This window comes from Opisthocomus hoazin, chromosome W, assembly GCF_030867145.1.
Source record: "Opisthocomus hoazin isolate bOpiHoa1 chromosome W, bOpiHoa1.hap1, whole genome shotgun sequence".
Lineage (NCBI taxonomy): Eukaryota > Metazoa > Chordata > Aves > Opisthocomiformes > Opisthocomidae > Opisthocomus > Opisthocomus hoazin.
In genome coordinates, this window is record NC_134453.1 from 20,102,784 (window position 1) to 20,122,337 (window position 19,554).

At 42.5% G+C, this 19,554-nt stretch overlaps 1 protein-coding gene across 15 annotated transcripts in view; it reads right to left on the reverse strand.

The window, feature by feature from the left end:
• LOC142365682 (dymeclin-like) overlaps positions 1-19,554 on the reverse strand; it is a 330,096-nt gene that overhangs the window by 279,396 nt on the left and 31,146 nt on the right. For 2 of the 15 annotated variants that reach the window (XM_075446733.1, XM_075446735.1), the window contains exon 1: positions 4,985-5,017. The exons of the other annotated variants lie outside the window; for them this stretch is intronic. The gene's annotated coding sequence lies outside the window, so the exon portion shown is untranslated. Of the gene's footprint in view, positions 1-4,984; positions 5,018-19,554 lie in introns of those variants that run through there. 15 annotated transcript variants of the gene reach the window in all.

Below are 19,554 nucleotides of genomic sequence, written 5' to 3' on the forward strand. Positions count from 1 at the left end.
GGAGAGTGGCTCGAGAGCAGCCCTGAGGAGAAGGACTTGGGGGTACTGGTGGATGAGAAGCTCAACATGAGCCAGCAATGTGCACTGGCAGCCCAGAAAGCCAACCATGTCCTGGGCTGCATCAAGAGAAGCATGGCCAGCAGGTCGAGGGAGGGGATTCTGCCCCTTTACTCCGCTCTCGTGAGACCCCACCTGGAGTCCTGCGTCCAGCTCTGGAGCCCCCAAGACAAGAAGGACATGGATGTGTTGGAGCGGGTCCAGAGGAGGGCCACGAAGATGATCCGAGGGCTGGAGCACCTTTCCTACGAGGACAGGCTGAGGGAGCTGGGGCTGTTCAGCCTGGAGAAGAGAAGGCTCCGGGGTGACCTTAGAGCAGCCTGCCAGTACCTGAAGGGGACCTACAGGAAGGGTGGAGAGGGACTTTTCACAAGGGTGTGTAGTGATAGGACAAGGGGGAACGGCTCTAAACTAAAAGAGGGCAGATTTAGATTAGAGATTAGGAAGCAATTCTTCCCCATGAGGGTGGTGAGGCCCTGGCCCAGGTTGCCCAGAGAAGCTGTGGCTGCCCCCTCCCTGGCAGTGTTCAAGGCCAGGTTGGATGGAGCTCTGAGCACCCTGGTCTGGTGGAAGATGTCCCTGCTGATGGCAGGGGGGTTGGAACCAGATGATCTTGAAGGTCCCTTCCAACCCTGACCATTCTATGATTCTATGATTCTATAGCCTCACCTTAGATCCTACTTGGTTTTCCGCCCTGTTGCTCCTACAGACAGGGTAGAACCTGGACATCAGTAACAAAGTAATTCACTACTTGTAAAACAGTACCTCAAGCCTCAGCCGTTCAATTAATTACACAACCAGCAGGCTTAAAGCTTCTTTGGGTTTTGTGGTTTGATCTTCAGCTCTGAGGACTCTCAAAAGCTCCCATCTTTCCCCGAAGAGTGCTAATAACGAGTACATAAACTAACTGCCATCCCTCATTTCCTTCACATGACAGCTGAACACCCACGAAATCATTTCAGGGTTGCAGTAAACGCATTGTTATTTATTCCCTCCCCTCTACCCTCTTCTTTGCTATAATACACCAAATACAGTCCTTCGCAGCCTTGTGATAAAAACGTCTCTACAGAGAATGAATCAAGTTTCCTACTATAGGTCAGGGAATAGGTGGAATCAATTGACAGTTTGATTTAGAATACAATGCACAGCCTATGCTCTCTTACACCTCCGAATCACAACACAGGTAAAGACCGCACAGAAATTATGGGATACAGGCGGTGGAAGCATCACTGAAAGACAAATGTGTTAGCAAGACTAAGTCCAGCTTCGGATCAGCATATGCCGAGTCCAGTTTCGGGATTATTAATAGGGGGATTTTCTAGCTGAATCTTAAAGAATATGGTTAAAGTCTCTATAAGGACTTTCCTATAATCAAGATTGTGCAATATCCTCTAAAGCTGTATGCAAATTCCCAATTATGGGTGAAGAGACAAAGGTTGCCCTTCCTGGGCTGAAGAATCATCTGAAAACCGCCAAAAGGAGCAAGTTTCTGTTACTGGTCTGACTCTTCTGGAAGGAAATCAATAAACAGTGTCGCAGCTGGGACTTGATCCTATGCAATTCATCCACAACTTTCTAATGGTAGGCTACAACATACCCATGCACCGTACAATGAAAAACCTCGATAATCACATTTCACGACACAAAGCACAGTTGCACAGCTTGCTTCTGAGCTTAAAACAGAGTCTAGCAGGGAAAAGCACAAGTTGGACATTCAGAAAAAGTGAAAGCATATGAATTGCAAAATCTGGGAGGAGAATTCTTCCAGTTAAGACAGTTATAACAAAATACTAACCAAAAAATGAGGGTTATGTCCTGTATAACCTATCAAAACACAAGACGTATTGCTGAGCAGCCAGCGACAAGGATGTTCTCCGTGCATCACTGCTACCATACACTACACGTCTCTGCCTGACACAGCAAATACAGCACCGTGGGTGCTGATGCTCTGACCGACTGCGGTGTGAGCAGCCCGACGTGCTGACATTGCAGTTACGCACTTCGAGTTCCCAGGCGCTATATTTAAACTCAGAGAACATGGTACTAGGATATATTCTCTGACTAGAAGGGGAAAATATAGTAAAAAAAAAAAAATTACGCTCATAGTTTAAACAGGGAAACAAACATCACCACACACTCATTTCCAAAAGAGTTTAAAGATGATCGTGAAAAGAACGGTTACCTTTTAGATTGGGCAAGGCATACGTAAACAGATCAGGGGAGAGAGAGGTTCTTTGCACTGTTGGTTGTACTGTTCTTTACAGTAACTACTCACCAGCTATTTATGATAAAAATAAGCAAACAATATTTCAAAATTCAGGCACCATTTTAAGGCCTTTATCTATATACGTATTTTATTTACAGTCTATAACTAATACTATAATTCCTTGTATAAGTTTGGTTTTATCACGCTCACAATTGAAAAATAGTAAAATAATATCAAGTGCTGCGAAATGAAAAGACAGCAAAGACAACTAAGAAGAACTTGAATTTTTAAAAAGCATGCTCACCAAAGATAGTATTAAGTATGCACAACTGTAATGAATTTGTGTAAACTTCACAATAACAAGGCATGCTCTAGCTTCCGAAGAATTTAAGAAAAAAATATATTCAAGAAAGCTAATTGACTTCATTATGGAAATACAAACAAAAAGCCGCTTCATTTTTTTCTGCTCACTTTAATAGGTCCTAACACAACAGCGGTTTATTACGCTCCATTAACGATACTTCACGTTCTATAGCTAAGTATAAAAGCTATAGGAAGCCATTCGCTTTATTACCATACTCTACATAGATTTTGAAAATCCTGTGTGAAGATTGGTTAGGAGTAAAAACCAATGGCTATGGAAACACAGCACGTTACGAACCCCAGCCCCCTGAGGGTCCCAAGAGCCATCTCCAGTCAGAAATCCGAGCCGAAAGCAGCAGTGGACTCGAGGCAGGGCTGCACAGGGAGAGCCGAGGAGGAGCTCTCTTCCTGCCTCCATCCCCTCCTCTCGCCAGCAGACCACATGCAATTACTTTCCTAATCAAGAATATCCAGCGAACAATCTGCTCAAAGATAACTAAGTACATTTGCCATCAATATGCACAAAATTATCGCTAATAAATGTCACTGTGAATTACAGTCAAGTGCTACTAGACATGGATAAACACGGATCTACCCCAGTGACAAGAATCACTTTCCATACCACGCTGCGAGAACTCCCAGCATAAGGAATAAAGATCGCAGGGGTCCAAGCTAACAAAGCGTCTCAGCTTTTCCATCCGTTTTACTGCGTAACGCCAGAGGTGGGTGTTTTTTTAAGCCAAGTATAAACCCACAGGCAGCCCGCAGTGATAGCGGCTTAGCAGCAGGTGCTACTTTCTAACGCATTGGTTGGCTGACTTCATTCTCGGAGATTACTCATCACCGTTTAAATACATTAAACCATTTCAACATGTAGCACTTAATCTTTTGGCACCAGAAGTCTGACTTCCCCAGAGCAACGGCAGGCCCCAAGGAGTTAAACAGATTCTAACGAACTGTTTTCAGCACTCAACAAGCTCTCAGGCATTCTCGACGCGTGTCCTTGCTGGACTGACTGTTGAGGGAAATCCAGCCACATCCTTTCGGTTGTTCTTCCACAATTCACCCGCACTGTTGTAGCGTTCCGATACCAGTCCTTTTTGCCAGGCCTTTTTCAGCTTTATTCAATAAACAACCTGCAATTACGAACTCAACAGTTATCTTTACAATACAGCAAAGGAAATCAAGGCTCCTGTGCCAGCATCATCCATCACGTGTTCTGTAAGAGCATCTCGATGCGGCGCTACACAAAGATTTGGGGCAGACGGTGTTACGTTTTTCTTTTTTGCTGTAATTCACATTATTCATATTCAAAAGAAGGACGGGACAGCACAAAGAACAGCTAGATTATTTGAGCACCTTCCCTGCCATCTTTCGTCTTGTGTAATACATGCTCCATTTCCTAGAGATGCACTTATTTTTGAACATTCTGCCTAAATTCTTTGACTTTTCCTGTACTCTTGTATAAACTACTGCCCACGAATTACATTTTAGCAGTTGCTTTCTTAATGAATCAGTTCTAACCACAGTACTGTTATCTTCCCTCACTAGATTCCTAAAAATTGCATTAATCCCGCTCCCAGGCTGCTGGTGGTTTATGAAACGTATGTGAAAAGAAACACTAAATAACTGGAACACCACCATTCCTACAGTTGTATGTGGTCAGCTTCACCCCAATTCTACGCTGTGCTTCTGAAGAGGACCATTACCACCTTTCAAACTGTATGAAAGCTAAGGAAAGGTCTACGCCATCGCTTCTGAACAACTGTTCAAAAAAATGCCAAATGAAGTTCGTGAATAAATGACCATTTTAAGTTTAATACAAAACTTTAAAGAAAAAGCCAAACAACCCCTGCTCTAGAAGAGGTCTGTTTTTCTATGAGAACCCTGAATGTGCCAACAGCTTGTTCACAAACATTTCATTCTAGCAGATGACAGTCAACACATTACTAAAAGCTCTCAGCACATTTTGAAGATGTTCCCTTTCATACGTATGACACAAAGGAAGATGGTTTACACCAAACTACTTCAGACCTCAAAAGAAGTCAGTCTGTTTTACGACTGACTACACACTTTCACAGGTTGTCCTGAACAGTAAACTTCTTGTATGTGACCTCACTGGTACTTCATTTCCAGTTTTAAAGCAAAGTTTGGGATTCTTCGTCTAAACAAAACATAGAATTGTAGAATTATTTCGGTTGGAAAAGACCTTTAAGATCATCAAGTCCAACCATTAACCCAACACTACCAAGTTCACCACTAAACCATGTCCCTAAGCGCCACACCTACAAACACCAGAACTTTTCAATTTCTTCCAGGACATCTGTTTCGTGAGCACTAGCTAGTTTCACTACCTACCATACGAGCCTGGTGCTTGCTCTTCATATGCAAAATGAAGCTGCAGCTCCTCTTCCGACATTCAACTGATGAACACTTTCAGCAAACAGCAAATAATAAACAGTGCATTGTGAGCCTGCCAGATGAAGAAGTGACTAGAAAAGAAGCAGAAAGAAACACGAATCAGTAATGCTTAACCTGCGAACATCCATCAAAAACCACAAGAAAATATACGCCAGAGCAGACAAAGTAGTTCCCACAGCTGAAGCAAGGAAAAGCCAAGGTGCTCGAGCAGGGTGTCTTCAGTCGATGCTTCAGCAAACAAACTGGAAATGTATTTCAAAGATGTATTTTTTTTCTTCCCCCAAGAGATTACAATCTGACTCCTAATTACATTTGTATTGGTAAAAACACCACAATTGCCAGAAGAGCTCACCAGATGGCTCAGTGTACTTCTAAAGCTTTCTAGATACTACAGACTCAAGCCACCCAGATATTAAAAAATTTCCAACAGTTGTGGATATGAAAGCTACTCTGGCTCCCTGAACCTTAGCACTTTTCCCAGAAAAACAGCCTTCAGATGACCACAGGCATTTATGGACTTCAGGAGCACAACATAGCAAGATCTTTCTATGCAACACAGAGGTATTGTCCAAGCTTTCTGAATGAAAGGGGAATATAGCTTCATTATGTTTTCTTGAGTCCCAGTAAGCAGCTGCTGGGAAGCCCATACAATAGAATTCAGTCAAGCTCTTGCTTGAAGCTACAGTTTCAAGGTATTTTTGGATGAAAGCAGCAGCAGCTATCCAGGAGGAATAACTTCTTCCTTCAGCTATAAGCAAAAAGGTTGAGGGGAGTGAAAGCAGGGGGGCATTAAAAAGAAAACTTTCCTTATTGAAGCCCCAGATGTGATGAGAGTTGGACATCTGTCTTACTGGTGCAGGGGAACAATTACAGAAAGCTTCCCACAAAAACTACACAGTGCTGTGCACGTAACCTCTTGGCATTCTTGCTACTGCTGAAAGGGGCAAGCAAAACCAACAGTAGTTGCACGATATGATTTGTAAGCAATGCCTTTATATAGAAGGTTGTGTTCAAATCCAATCCAATTTAAAATATTTCCAAGATAAAATACTGGTTCATACATTAAGATTTAGCTAAAAAGGTCAGGTGATTTTTAAACAGTTCCAAACCAGTAGTAACCAGAAGTTACATCATTCGTACACAAACCTGCTTACCTAACACACAGGATGAACACAAACGTGTCTTTTTCCCCAGCAATCTATTTACCTATTACACTTACTCTTCTGTGTTTGGAAAAGTACTAGACACTTGTTCTGTTTCAAACAACAATTTAAGAGAATTCCAAGTCTTGGTCTGTGATTATGTTAACTAGCAAAGTAAAAAACTCTAGCTAGCGGCAAAAGGAACATTTCAAAAGTGAAATGGCACACGCAGCTCTTTCCTGGGTACTTACTTTTGACATTCTGCTGAAATTTTTAACTCTTTGGTTCTAGAAAGAAAAACTTTAATCAACGACCCAAGGTTTCCTGTTCGAGGATTCTTCTCAACTAGATGAGGAAAAATAAGATACGATTATATTGCACACGTAAGTTGACGTTATTTAGTTCCAACAATATATAGAATGAAACCAAATTTCAGTATCTTAAATATTTCACAGTATGTCTGTTTTTCTGTACAGCTGCTGTTCTTCTTTTAAGATTTTCCAGCACATGCCTTGCTACTCTGTAATTGTTCTCCAAACATACTTTTCATCCTAGATTTCAAATATCCCAAATGTGGAGCTCACGCTGCTTCCTTTCCAAGACTTGTCTACAGCACAACAGCCTCCTGTCAGAAAACTGGGCAGGTTTTCACAACTCGCTTTTCCCTTCTTGCAACATCATTGATTGCATTTATATGATCCCTTCCTTTTGTCATCTGATTAATTCTTTCCCCTCATTGATCAGCTTAGAGGGCACAGAGAAAAAGAGGTAGGAGGGATGGAGTTATTTGTTTTAAACCTTCCAGTCATTTGAAGTTCCACAAAACAGTTCACGATGGAAGTTTCTAAAAGTTTGCGATATATATAAACACACTCTTTACACTAATCTCACTAGTGGAACACAGCCAAGTAGAATTAAGTATACTGAAGACATGGATGTGTAAATGAATGCTGTTTCTTAATTATTCTGATCAAGCACACGGAAAAGAGTTAAGATGTCACAACTCCTCACCTAAAGACTTGCAGACTGAGATTGTGGCTTCTTCCAAGAGCTTTAAGTCAGCACTAGGGGAGGGGGGAAAAGAAAACAAAAATGGTTACACAAGCAATTGGGTTCCTGCACTTGAAGCGAAAATTCATTAGAAAACAGTAGTAAAATTTTTCTATGAAACACTTAATTTTACTAATCCATTAGCTGGTTGATGTAGATATCCCGGAAGCTGTGGTTGAGCTGAGCAGGGACCTCTGGAGAACATCTTGTCCAAGCTCCCTGCTGAAGAAGGCCCACCTACAGCCAGTTGCCCAGGACTACGTCCAGGTGGCTTTTGAGTATCCCCACAACCTCTCTGGGCAGCCCATTCCAGTGCTCGCTCATCCCAGCATCAAGCACTACAACGTGCATCTGAAGTACAGTGACAATAAAACAGGGAACTACTATTCATAAGTGACTTGTTTGTCACAGCAAAACGATGTCACTACATTATTCATATTACCACTACCTTCGTAGCTTCAATGATGCCATGCTTAGCTGGATGCCACTGAAAATACACATAGAAGGGCAGCCCACAGAAAGAACTTGTTTTTTTACAAGCACTATCATATGAAATAACATCTTTTCAAATAGCATAAATTAAAGAATCCTCAACCTGACATTTAACCTCCAGCTAACCTCTACTTCCCTCTAACTAATGTTATTATATTAATGCAACAATCACATCAGATACATCACATTTTTCATAACTTCATTAATTGCCTGTCAGTATGCCTCAGTGAAAGCCATCAGCTGAAAAGAACAATAAAGCACTACAGCAGAACCTGCTAACAATCACTGAAAGCAAACACCAGCTGCATCAAACACACAAAAAGACATTTGTATGCTCCTATCACTACAAACCTACCAGCACAGAGTAACCGATCCTTGAAAGCAAAACAGAAGAATACATGGGAAGTATATTTTTCCTTAACATATGGGGGGGGGGGGGAAACAAATAATAATCAGATATTGTGTCTAATGCCACATTAAGCAATATGAAGGTGTCCCAATATTAACACCTAAAGAGCAACCTGCACCAGTGATTCACCACTCGCATCGTAAAAAATTTCTTCCTTATATGTAGTCTGAATCTCCCCTTTTAGATTAAAACCATTTCCCCTTGTCCTATCACAACAGGCCCTACTGCTCAGGATATTGGAGAAGACTGTACAGCCTCTATACGGCCTCAATTCACGCACAGTCTGACCTACAGGAATGGCAGTCCTGCTCAAGTTCCCCAAATAAAAAGCCAGTCAAAAAAAAGCCCAGTTCAATGCTTGCAGACATAACATAGTACGTAATATAGGCTGAACAATTTCAGCTACATCCTTGTAATTAAAGGGATGTAAATCACCATCCTCAGAATAAATAGAAAAGTCGCAACATAATGAAAACTGAATAGTAACTAAGCCTATAGAAGTCAGTGGTATGGCCTCCGTTCAACCACTCCTTTCATATAAAAATTTTGCAAAACTTAATACTACCATAATTAGATTGCCAAAGTCAATGTTGCTTCCGAAGCATTAAGTTTTCTGTTGAGTAACCTGATTCATATGAAAACATCAGAGACTGAAGACAAAAAGGGCACGGTACTGCACGCACTCTCTCTGTCCCACCTGCTCAACCCCATCTCAGCAACCAGTGACCTTCTAAAAGGCAGTGGTGGGGGAAACAGTCCCCCTTCTTTCTGTATTTAAATTTCAATGGTAATCCAGCTTACAGCACAGTCCTAAGAACTGCTGTATCAACCAGAGATTAACTGTGGTGCTGTGCTAAACCAGCTCTACCGCTGAAAACCCATGTGGAGCCGAGCTCTCGGGAGCCATTGAGTTTGTCTGAGCTGCGCCCAAACTCCTGAGGACTAGAGGAGGAGGTAAGGATACTGGCAGAAACAGCAGCCAAAAGAATTATTTCAAAAGTTTTCAATAGGAAATGTTTCAAGATAGCGACATCAAAAAAATTAAGTTTTAAGATGCCTACAAGTTCTCCTGTACATCAGACCAATTTACTGTGTAGTGAGCAGACAGCTCTTCCCCTACAGCTGAATACCCTAAGACAACTTTAGATTATGCAGACTGGGTTTTTTTGATATCAAATATCAGCACTAGTTCCTCTCTTATAAACGGCTTTGAAACATAAGTTTCAGAAAGAACAAACTTACACTTTCATATATACTTGAAAAACACTAGACTTGGTCCCAAAGACGGTCTCCTGTTTCAGCACTAAAAACCTGCAGAGTAATTCAAAACAAATGGCATAAAGCTAGAACACCCTGCCAGCAACTACAGACAACGCCGTTTTCTAGGTCTATGTGAAACAAGGACTTTTTGCACTCTTTTTATAAAAAAAGCTTCTAAATTTCTCCAGCTGGCTGCTTGTCATCAGGATGTGTTCCTTCCGAAGAGCTGACAGGCAGGGTGAATATTATAATGGACACCAACTCAGCAGAGAGTTCTCAGGTGCTGACTAATTGTAATCTAACACACCGTGACCCACCTCCCACTATCCAAAGATGCTGGGGACTTCTGTAATACAGACCGAGTGATTATTGCAGTTGCTCCAGGATTTAAACCATCAAAGTAGACATTCAGCTTTTAATTATTGTTCATTTTCCCTAATTTCTAAGTAGTTAGGTTTTAAAGTATAGCATTCTTACAGGGGATTTTTTCCTTCCCTTTGAATTATTAAAAAAAACAACACAAAGCCCTCCAAATTCCACAGAGTTGCCCGATTTCTACAAGTTGTCAGGATCAAAAACAGTGGCAACTCAAGCAAGACCTTCAGATCTTCAGCAAAGCTTTTAACACTTGAGTCGTTCTTTTTCCTACCAAAACAAAGACAGGAGATAACTTTATATTAACAGTTCGGCAGAAAATGCCAGAGCCAAGATTCACAAGGTGGCATAAAAGAAACGCTACAACCAGCTATGGTACTGTCTTTGCTCTACAGTCCCTGTGGAGATGACATTTGGTTAATGACCGAATATAAGAATGGAAATCCAACACTAAAACATCCGTCCTTTCATTAGTCCGCAGAGCAGCACTGCTACTATTCAAACTCTTTTTCAGCACTAACAACCAGAGCAAGTACTGATAGAGTGAAGCTCTGTCACTGCACTGATCACAAATAAAAGCTCCAGTTCTCTTGGAAAACGGTCACCTGAGGAATACAGACTGCCTTGTTGCCAAATGTATGCGTATACACAGATAAATATTTTATGAGCTCACTATTTGGGACAAAAAAAGTCTAAAATGCATTTAAATTGATCCCCTTCAACACACCACACTTAATTGTAACAAAGTACTTAGGGGAGGACCCAGGAGAAAACAACCTTTCAGAAAAGAAAAGGAAAACATCCCACACATTTTTCTACTCTGTGATTTTATTTACCAAGAACTGGGAAAATAAAAATTACACTTTTTCAGAACCGAGAAGCTTCTGAAAGACAGTATTTTCTAGAACACCTAAAAATAGAAGAGAGATTCATTAGGGATGGAGGAGTAAAACATCCCCTGGCCTCTGAGAACTGTTAGTCCATTCTCAGCAAGATTATCAGCTTCTAGCAGTAAACAAGCAGCAAGGTCAGCAAACCCTTCCTGCTGCTTGATGGCACTGCTGAGCATCACCAGGAGAAAACCCGGAACCCCAGTAACACCCAGTAAGCCCTGCCAAGGAGCAGACACCACTCCGGAAGAAGTTCACGTGCACACGGCAGCAAACACCAGCTTCAGGCCACGGATCTTTAATATAACGATCACAGTGACCTGGGCGAGTTTGTACATGTAATCCTGTATTTCAGCTGGCACTACCTGAACTAAATCATTTGGTTTTGGGAAAGTGGTGTTCCAGTCACATTTACCAGTTCTACAATTTTCCGAGGCATAAGCAAAAGGTATCACCTGGTATGGGCATTCAAATAAGTTGTGAGCACAGGGGGAAACCACTAAGGATTCAGAGACAAGTACACTTAACCACACAGACTTGACCGGCTCATTTAGATCCAAACATGTGAGGTGCAGGATTGCTTCCCACATGCTTTAGGAAAAAATTCCAGGCTTCACAGGAATTCCTGTCTCATCCTGTGGCCAGTATTTTCAAAGTCCTTTATAAAAGCAATAAATTATTTTATTTGGTATTTTTCTGTACAGGATAGGCCTACAGACTTCAGCAAAACTGTAATTAACAGGGAAATTTGCTTCCTGACAGCACAGACTTCTTTAAAAAAAATTTTTTATCTTGTTTTATTTTAAAATGAAATCAAATCATGAGAGGTTTTACAGTGTCAGTGATTATTGTCTTGTAACATCTCAACATGGCAAGCAGTAAGAATATTTCGCATACAAATTGTCACGACAAACCCGTCTACACACAGGAAGCATCTGTGTGACAGCAGGTATCACACATCAGCGGTAGAAGTTAAGGGTAACCAAGGGTAATCCCCTTATGCAGGAGAAAGGACAGCACAACCCCTGCACCTAAGTCACACAATAAGGACTCCGTACTAGGAAAGGGAAAGAAGAAATCAAAATTGAGTTCAAACTTGCAAGTTCAAATCTTGCCCCTCTGATACTAGGTCACTTCCTTTTCCCGATGCAAAAGCTCAGTTCCCCCAAACCTGTACTATCACATAAATGGCACTTGGGAACACGATGCACACACACCCACCCACAGATACAGGAACACTAACACAAGCTAAAACTGCCTCTTTATATCTCACAAGAGAGTGAAAGTTATCAGTTACCTATCATATGTATAGGCAATGATTACTGATCAAGAAAAACATAACACTGAAACAGGATTTAGACAATAGAAATGCTGTTTTGTCTTGCTAAAATTGCTTTTCTATCATTTACTGATTGATCTCGTCAATTGTTTTTATTTTGTTGGGATTTAATCACTTTGTATGTGTAGTCACTGATCATAGTACAAGGAGTTTCTTCATCAGCAAGTTAGTTTTCTGTAAGAAAACATCTTTTCAGTAGAGGTGGGGAAGAATGGGAAACTAAGCAGTGTATTGCTCAAAAAAAAATCCATAGTTTTCATTGACTGCAGATTTTCATTTTTGGCTTCATACCACCATAGCTGGATTCTTCGGTCAGCTATTCTGGCATGTATTGTAAAAAAAAAAAAAAAAACAAAAAAAAAACCCCACCACATTACTTCCAAAAAGAAGGGGAAGGAAAAAAGAAAATCAGTGGAGTTATTTTAGAGGGGTTGAATTGAGTTGCCTTATTTTAAATTTACTAACAAATCAGTCCCACAGACCTCAGCAAAACCATAATTAATAAAAGACAGTGAAAGTTGCTTCCTGACAGCAGTCATCTTTGAAGAATGTGGCTTTATATGCCTTTATTTTAAAAGCATCACAATATAAGAGGTGTCAAAGTGGCAGTGACTGCTGTTGAAATGTCTCAACGTGGCAAGAGAAAGCATTCTGCATACAAACCGTAATTATAAACATACCCATATCATGACACCTATCCTTATTATGATAAGAATAAGACCCAAAGCGTAGCAGACAACTACCCCCTCTAAAAGAGGAGGGGGAAAAAAAAGGGAGCAGCTTTCCCAACAGCTTTTTCCTCCAAGTAAAGCTTTCTTCTTTACTGTTGAATATAAAACAGAAGAATCAGCCCATTCAGTAAATCCATACTGTGGGAATGCTGACTTTAATGAACTAGTTGGAGGAAAGACATCAAAGAATAAAAAGCTGCATATAATTTATTGTACCAATTTAAAAATGTACCATATTAAGGCAACATAAAAGTTGCTCATTTTTACGTCTTTCCATTAAAGGCTCATGCACACTATTCTTGAACCACCGACTCATTAAAAACTCCAGGGAAGGAACAAAGCGGAACAGTAAATATTCAGCACATGATTTTCAGCAAGTTCTGTGTCAGTTAACTGTTTTAAGTTTTCCATCAGGAAAGAATTGTAACTAATACCACCGCTAAGGAGGAGGTTGAATTCTTGGTAGCAACTCGTAAGAGAGCCAAACACAAAGGTCTGCCTAAATCGAGAGCTACGACTCCAAAAGCAAACCTCACAGCTCTTGTTCATAACAATAACTAAAAAGGTCATCCAGAAAAGCTGTATTTTATTTTTCCAATATCCAAATATTATTCAGATTGATGTCAGCCACTTGAAATGTAGGAAGCGGCAGATTTCAGAGGTTTTACATGATTTTAATTCAGCTCCCATGAGTCTGTTCTGTGCAACAAATAAGGATCCATGAAGAAAAATAATGAACGTGCAGGAGTGTGAATTTAGACCACCAAGCAGTTCCTAAAGGCTGAAACCAGAAATTTCTGAGCGGATGCTTCTGTAGCCCAAGCAGATTTTACCTGCTTAGCACCCATGACCTGCTTTACAAAAGAGGAGATCACAATACACCTTGTGCAGTGAAAAGCATGAGGCAACCTAAAACTAAATTGCTGGTAGCTTTTCCTTTTACTATCACTTATGCAAATATTACTTATTTCCTACCCCTCCCAAACTGTGCAAGGCCCCAGTGGCTTTCCCTGCCAAATCCCAGAGACTGGCTCTGGCTGTTACTATTGCTCGCTCCAGGGGAGTCACAGGCAGCGAGCAGGGATTCACCATCAGCTCCTTTCTGATTACTAAAGGCTGATGCATAATCAGGGTTTGGGAATGCACAGAACAGAATTACTCCCACCTAATAGTCCCTCTTAATACCTGCTTAACTATTAAGAAAATCAACATTGCGAGAGGAAGGACAAACAGCCCAGAAAAGCAGAATATTACAGTCCCAGCAGCCAGCTCGGCTTTGACCACACGGTTTCACATTCATTTTCGGATGGCACAGCAAGTTTAAGCAATCCCACCTTTTCGCCCAACAGTCTGCTGCGCCCCAAAAATCATTCCGCCCTCACTGTGCCAGAATTGTTTTGCAGTGCCATACCATGAATCACTCTAGGGAATTAACTTGGCTGGAAAAATAAACACTTCTTTTTGCTGTGTTGGTTTTCAGAGAGGTTAGTTCCTGATTAAACCCACAGCAGGCCCGAATAAACACTGGAAGGGATCATGAAAGGGCAAGAGCATCCCGCATCAGTATCGCTCACAGAGACACAGCAACTTTGCAGTCAGTAGCATTGATATTTGGCAAACTTTATTCCCTCCTGCAGACTACGCTGTGTTCTTCACAGAAACAGATGAAGTTAACTGGACTGAAAAAATAAACCCAGTAAAGATGACATGGCTGCATAAATGAGCAATGCTATAGAACTGTACACGGAACCACACAAGAGATTAACGTACACAATCGGGTAGGGGTGGGGAGAGAAAGCAAAACAGAGGGAATCAGGAAGATGAGAAACAGATGAATAGAAGAGATCAACCAAACCGAAAGGGCAAAGAGAAAAGCAAAACAATGACAAAGAAGAAAGAGAATACAAAGTGCCAAGAAAAGCAAAGCATAAGAAAATGAAGACAGCAAAGGAAAGAAAGCAGTGCCATTAAAAGATCAGATGTGGTATCACGCCTTCATCTTTCTCTTCACCAACTCTCAGGCCAAGGCCCTGGGTTTCTGATTTGGGGGATTAGAAGCCCATTGTTCCTCAGAAGATCCAACTCGGTTTGGCAGCCCGAAAGACCTTCCTTTGGCAGCTGTGATCAGCAGTACCTGGACTAATTCGCAACGGCTTCTGTAAAGTGAAGTACTACTCACATGTTCCTCACTGGAGAGAAAGCATACATGGAAAAGTGTTAAACACCCCACAAACTTTACTTATCCACCGTGATTCAAATTTCCCTTAAATGTATCACAAGTACCCTTTGCCTTCCTTGCAGATGCTGGTTCCTTCCTAGGGACAAGGTTTCCCAACGACAAGGTGAATGCGTCCGGCATCTGTCACCAAGAGGAGGCAATCTACCCTACGCCAGCCCCACCACCTCCTATGCGTCGCTGGTCTTCCATTGGCTTTTCTGACCTTGTCCGTTTGTTTTTCCTACTACCATGAATTCTCCTACTACCTTCGCTCTTCACGTTTTTCTCCTCCCTTCTCCCTATAGTACTGCCACATACAGAAGTATGTCCAAAGCAGCGTCCAGAGAATACGACCCTCTTCTCCCCGGGGATCGTATCAGTCCCATCTTTGCAAAAATTTGAGGAAGTAGGATAAATCTTTTACTCTAGAGTATCACCAATTATCTCCATGAAATCCACACACAGCACTTACATGGCTCCCAGTAACACTCGCTAACCATTGCCTACTATAAACACACTAATTTTGCAACACATAATTGGAAAAAGTATAATTTGAAGAGAAGCAAACTTTAAATTGTGTCCTGTTTGACAGCTGAAAACTGGCTCCTTTCCGCAACAGTCAAAACCTAGCATCTTGCTCCTGTCAGAAGGATGACCTACACTCTAGCCTCATTAAAACAAACCAGAGTTAACTTGATATTTCGCAAGCTTTCCATCTCAGAAATGAACATTGACCTCGATTGTTCTGTTCCTGCAGGCAAGGTTATCTGATTTAGACAATGGCTGAGGGTGCTGAGCAGCCAACAGCATCTGACATCATTTGTGAAATGGTTCTCTTGGGTAGACACAACTTAATGGGAAATTTCTGTTTCCTTCCAATTATTAAGCTGGACAAAAGATGCCTCTCAAAATACTTCTCTCCTAGCTGCCAGGCAAGAGCACCATCTGGTGTTCAGCTAATTAAACTTGCAACTGGATTTTTGGATCAGGTTTTTTTGTTTGCTTGGTTTTTCAATTATGTTTCTGATTCATTTGGGGTTTTTTTGTTTTGTTTTGAAGCAAACTTCCTCAGCACTGGATCTGACTCCATGAAATAGGCACAAATAAAGCTGCAAAGCGAGCTACAAAAAAAACTCTTACTTTGGTGGAGGAGGAAGGAGCAGTAGAACAACTGGAAGAAATTGCTGGGGCTTTATATTTAACTATTTCCTCCTAAGAAAACCCAATGCAGTATTATGTGACCTCTCAGAATATTGTCCATCTTGTTAGTCATGGGTATGCTGTAAGCAATTCTTGCATCTTCAGGGATCTTAGAGAAAAAACGACCGCTTCCTCACCCACTGCAAATTCTGTACCACGCTTTACAAGCTTTACAACCCTTCACAGCACGGTACCTTCTTGCTAACCTCTGGCAATTCTCTCCACGCAGAAGACAAAAAAGTCTTCCTCCTTCTCACTCTTTACAACAATAATGCTTAGTAAACACCTTCCAGTTGTTCACCTTAACCATTTTTCCTCCCAGCTGTCTGAACTTTCACTTACTCACAGGCACTGTACCACAAGACACAGATTATCTACCAGATCTGCTCCTAATTGTCACGACACAAATGTGGCTCGTCGCCTTTCAGAAGCTACCATGCACAAGACACAGCACAGAGCTCAGTCATGTAACGTGTAAACTGAATCTCACTAGAAATTACATTCCGTTCTTCATTCAATCATTATTTATATTCAAGGTTCAAGAGCTCAGAGTAGTCATAAATCTGCGCTAGTTTTTCACCTTCCGAAAAAAAGATACCTTTGACTACCACTCATTTTGACAGGAGCTCTGTCTTAACAAACAAACAAAAAAAAGAAAGCGGCAATAAAATTGGCCAGAACTACTCTCAAACACATTTCCAACTTATGAAAGATTAAAAGCGTTCCTGAGTTTAGCAGTAACACACTGTGGCCTATTTAAACCTGTTACACAAGTGTTTAGATGCAACCCATTATGACCCTTTACAAAAAAACTAGGTCCTTTGCAAGGAAATACTGCTAATAATACAGGGGCTAAGACATTCACCTGACAGAAAAGTATCAGGTCACTGGGTAAATTGCAAAATCAGTTTAAGTAATACCAAAAGGTATTAAGTAATACCAGATTGTTCTTGTAAGACTGATAATCATCACACAAGCCAACAAACATAGCAATGGACTTGGGTTAACAGAAGTCACAAAGATTTATGTTCTGTGGGCAAAACCCTTTCTAAATTTTCATTTCTTCAAGGAGAAAAAAAAAGGAGAAACATTTAAAGTGCTTTGTGTACAAATCAGGAATATACAGATCTTAAATTAGCTATCAGTAAAGCTTTAGTTCACTACCTTGAACAATTACTGAAATGTAGAAAAAAGGCTCATAGGAAGACATTAAGAAGATTTTCTTTCAACTTAGGTCAATAACATCTTCACCCAAAGTTAAAAGTTACTGCGCTATATACTTCAGTCCTTGTCTCACTTGGATCTTCATAGATTACACTCAGCAAGAACACAGCGTCACAGTTGTATCAATATCAAAGGCTGCTACCAGTGGGTAAAACTGCAAGGAATTCACAATTTAAACAAGGGCGTCGAGTTGAGAAGCTATTCAAAAATGTATTTTCCAACAGAATATGCATAGATGGAAAATGACTCCCATTGTCAAGAAAGGGAGTCAACTGTGCAGCTAATTCACCATTTCAGCGAAGCCACCGAGGCGAAGGGCTCCGGAGTGGACAACCGCGCCAGGGAACCCTTTCCCACAGCGGCAGTATCGCGAAGTCAAAAGCGCAGGGAGGGAGAAGGCACCCCACCCCCACCCCCCCCAGAGCAGGCAGGAGTCAGCTCCTAACGAGGGGGCAGCTCTGATTCAGCAGGGGCGGAGTCAGTGGTGACGGAGGCGTGACCCTCCTGAGTACAAGAGCAAACCCTAGGGAGCGCGAGCGACCAGGAGCGCAGCGAACAGGGTGGGCAAACAGGGTGTGGCACGTCAGAAGGGTGTGGCGTGGCAGTTTGCGCAGCAGTTTGCATGGCAGTTTGCGTGGCAGTTTGCGCAGGCAGGGCGTGCAGGGAAGGCGGAGGCCCTCCCCCAGCTCCCGAGGCAAGCTCAGGAATCTCATCTGCAGGAAGGAAGCCCAGCCATGGCACCCCACCGTCAGAAGGCTGCTTCTTCTCTGCTGGTCAGAAAGGAAGCCTCAACCCAGACTGAGGTCCCTGGAAAGCACGCAGCTGTCCAGGTCTCTGGCTGCAGGGAGTGCCACCAGCTAGCACTGGAAACGGACAACAGCAAAGGGAATAACTGCGTAAGGTGCGACCAGGTGGACTAACTACTCTGCCTGGTGGCAGAGCTAAGAGAAGAGGTAGATAGGCTACAGAGCATCAGGGAGGCCGAGCAGGAGATCGACTGGTGGAGCCGTGCCCTGACAACCCAGGAGTCTACCCAGGAACAACCTGTAAAAAAGGCCCAGGACCAAAGGGCACTAGTAACCTCCCCCCATCAGGCTGAAGGAAGGGGCGCAAAGGAAAACAGCGAGTGGAAGCAGGTCCGCAATCGGGGCAGGAGGCGAACCCTTCCCTTGCCCACCACGTCTCCACAGGTGCCTCTGCATAATAGGTATGAGGCTCTAGATGTGGAGGACAAGACGGTGGATGGTGCAGGGGTTGACCCATCCACATCAGAAGGACCTCCCTCTTGTATTACTACCAGTTCCACAAGGAGGAAGAGATGAGTCATAGTTGTAGGAGACTCCCAGCTGAGGGGAACAGAGGGTCCGATATGCCGGGCTGAACCTCCTCTCAGGGAAGTCTGTTGCCTCCCGGGAGCACGGGTCAAAGACATTGCTAGGAAACTTCCTAGACTGGTCCGACCCTCAGACTATTATCCTCTGCTGCTCTTCCATGTGGGTGTGGACAAAGTTGCAGTAAGTAGCCCGAGGGTAATTAAAAAAGAATTCAAAGCCCTAGGACGATTAGTAAAGGAATCTGGAGCACAGGTTATCTTTTCATCGCTCCTTCCAGTGGTGGGCAGAGACGTTGAGCGACATAGGTAGACTCAGTCTATTAACACATGGTTCCGTGACTGGTGTCACCGCCACAACTTTGGGTTCTTTGACCATGGGACAACATACACAGCACCAAGCTTGCTAGCATCAAATGGGAGCCAGCTTTCTCAAAGGGGGAAGAGGATCTTTCCCCAGGAGCTCGTGGGGCTCATTGACAGGGCTTTAAACTAGAGGTGAAGGGGGAAGGGGAACCTATCAGGCTTGCCAGCGACAGGCTAGGGGAGGATACACAATGGTTAGAGGGATGGGGGGCTAGTAGGAGCCCTCAACCCGTTGCCCAGCAGCATGCGAGGGACACTGCAGCAATGTGGAAGTCTTGCGGAAGGGAGCTGGAGGTGCCTGAGGTATCAGGTGCCAGCAAGAAAATACCCATGAAACACCTCAAGGGAAAAAGGGGGTGCTCTGCTATGAAGGTAACGAGGCCGACAGCTCAGATGAAATGCCTCTATACAAATGCACGCAGCATGGGAAACAAACAGGAGGAGTTGGAAGCAGTCGTGCTGCTGGAAAGCTACGACCTGA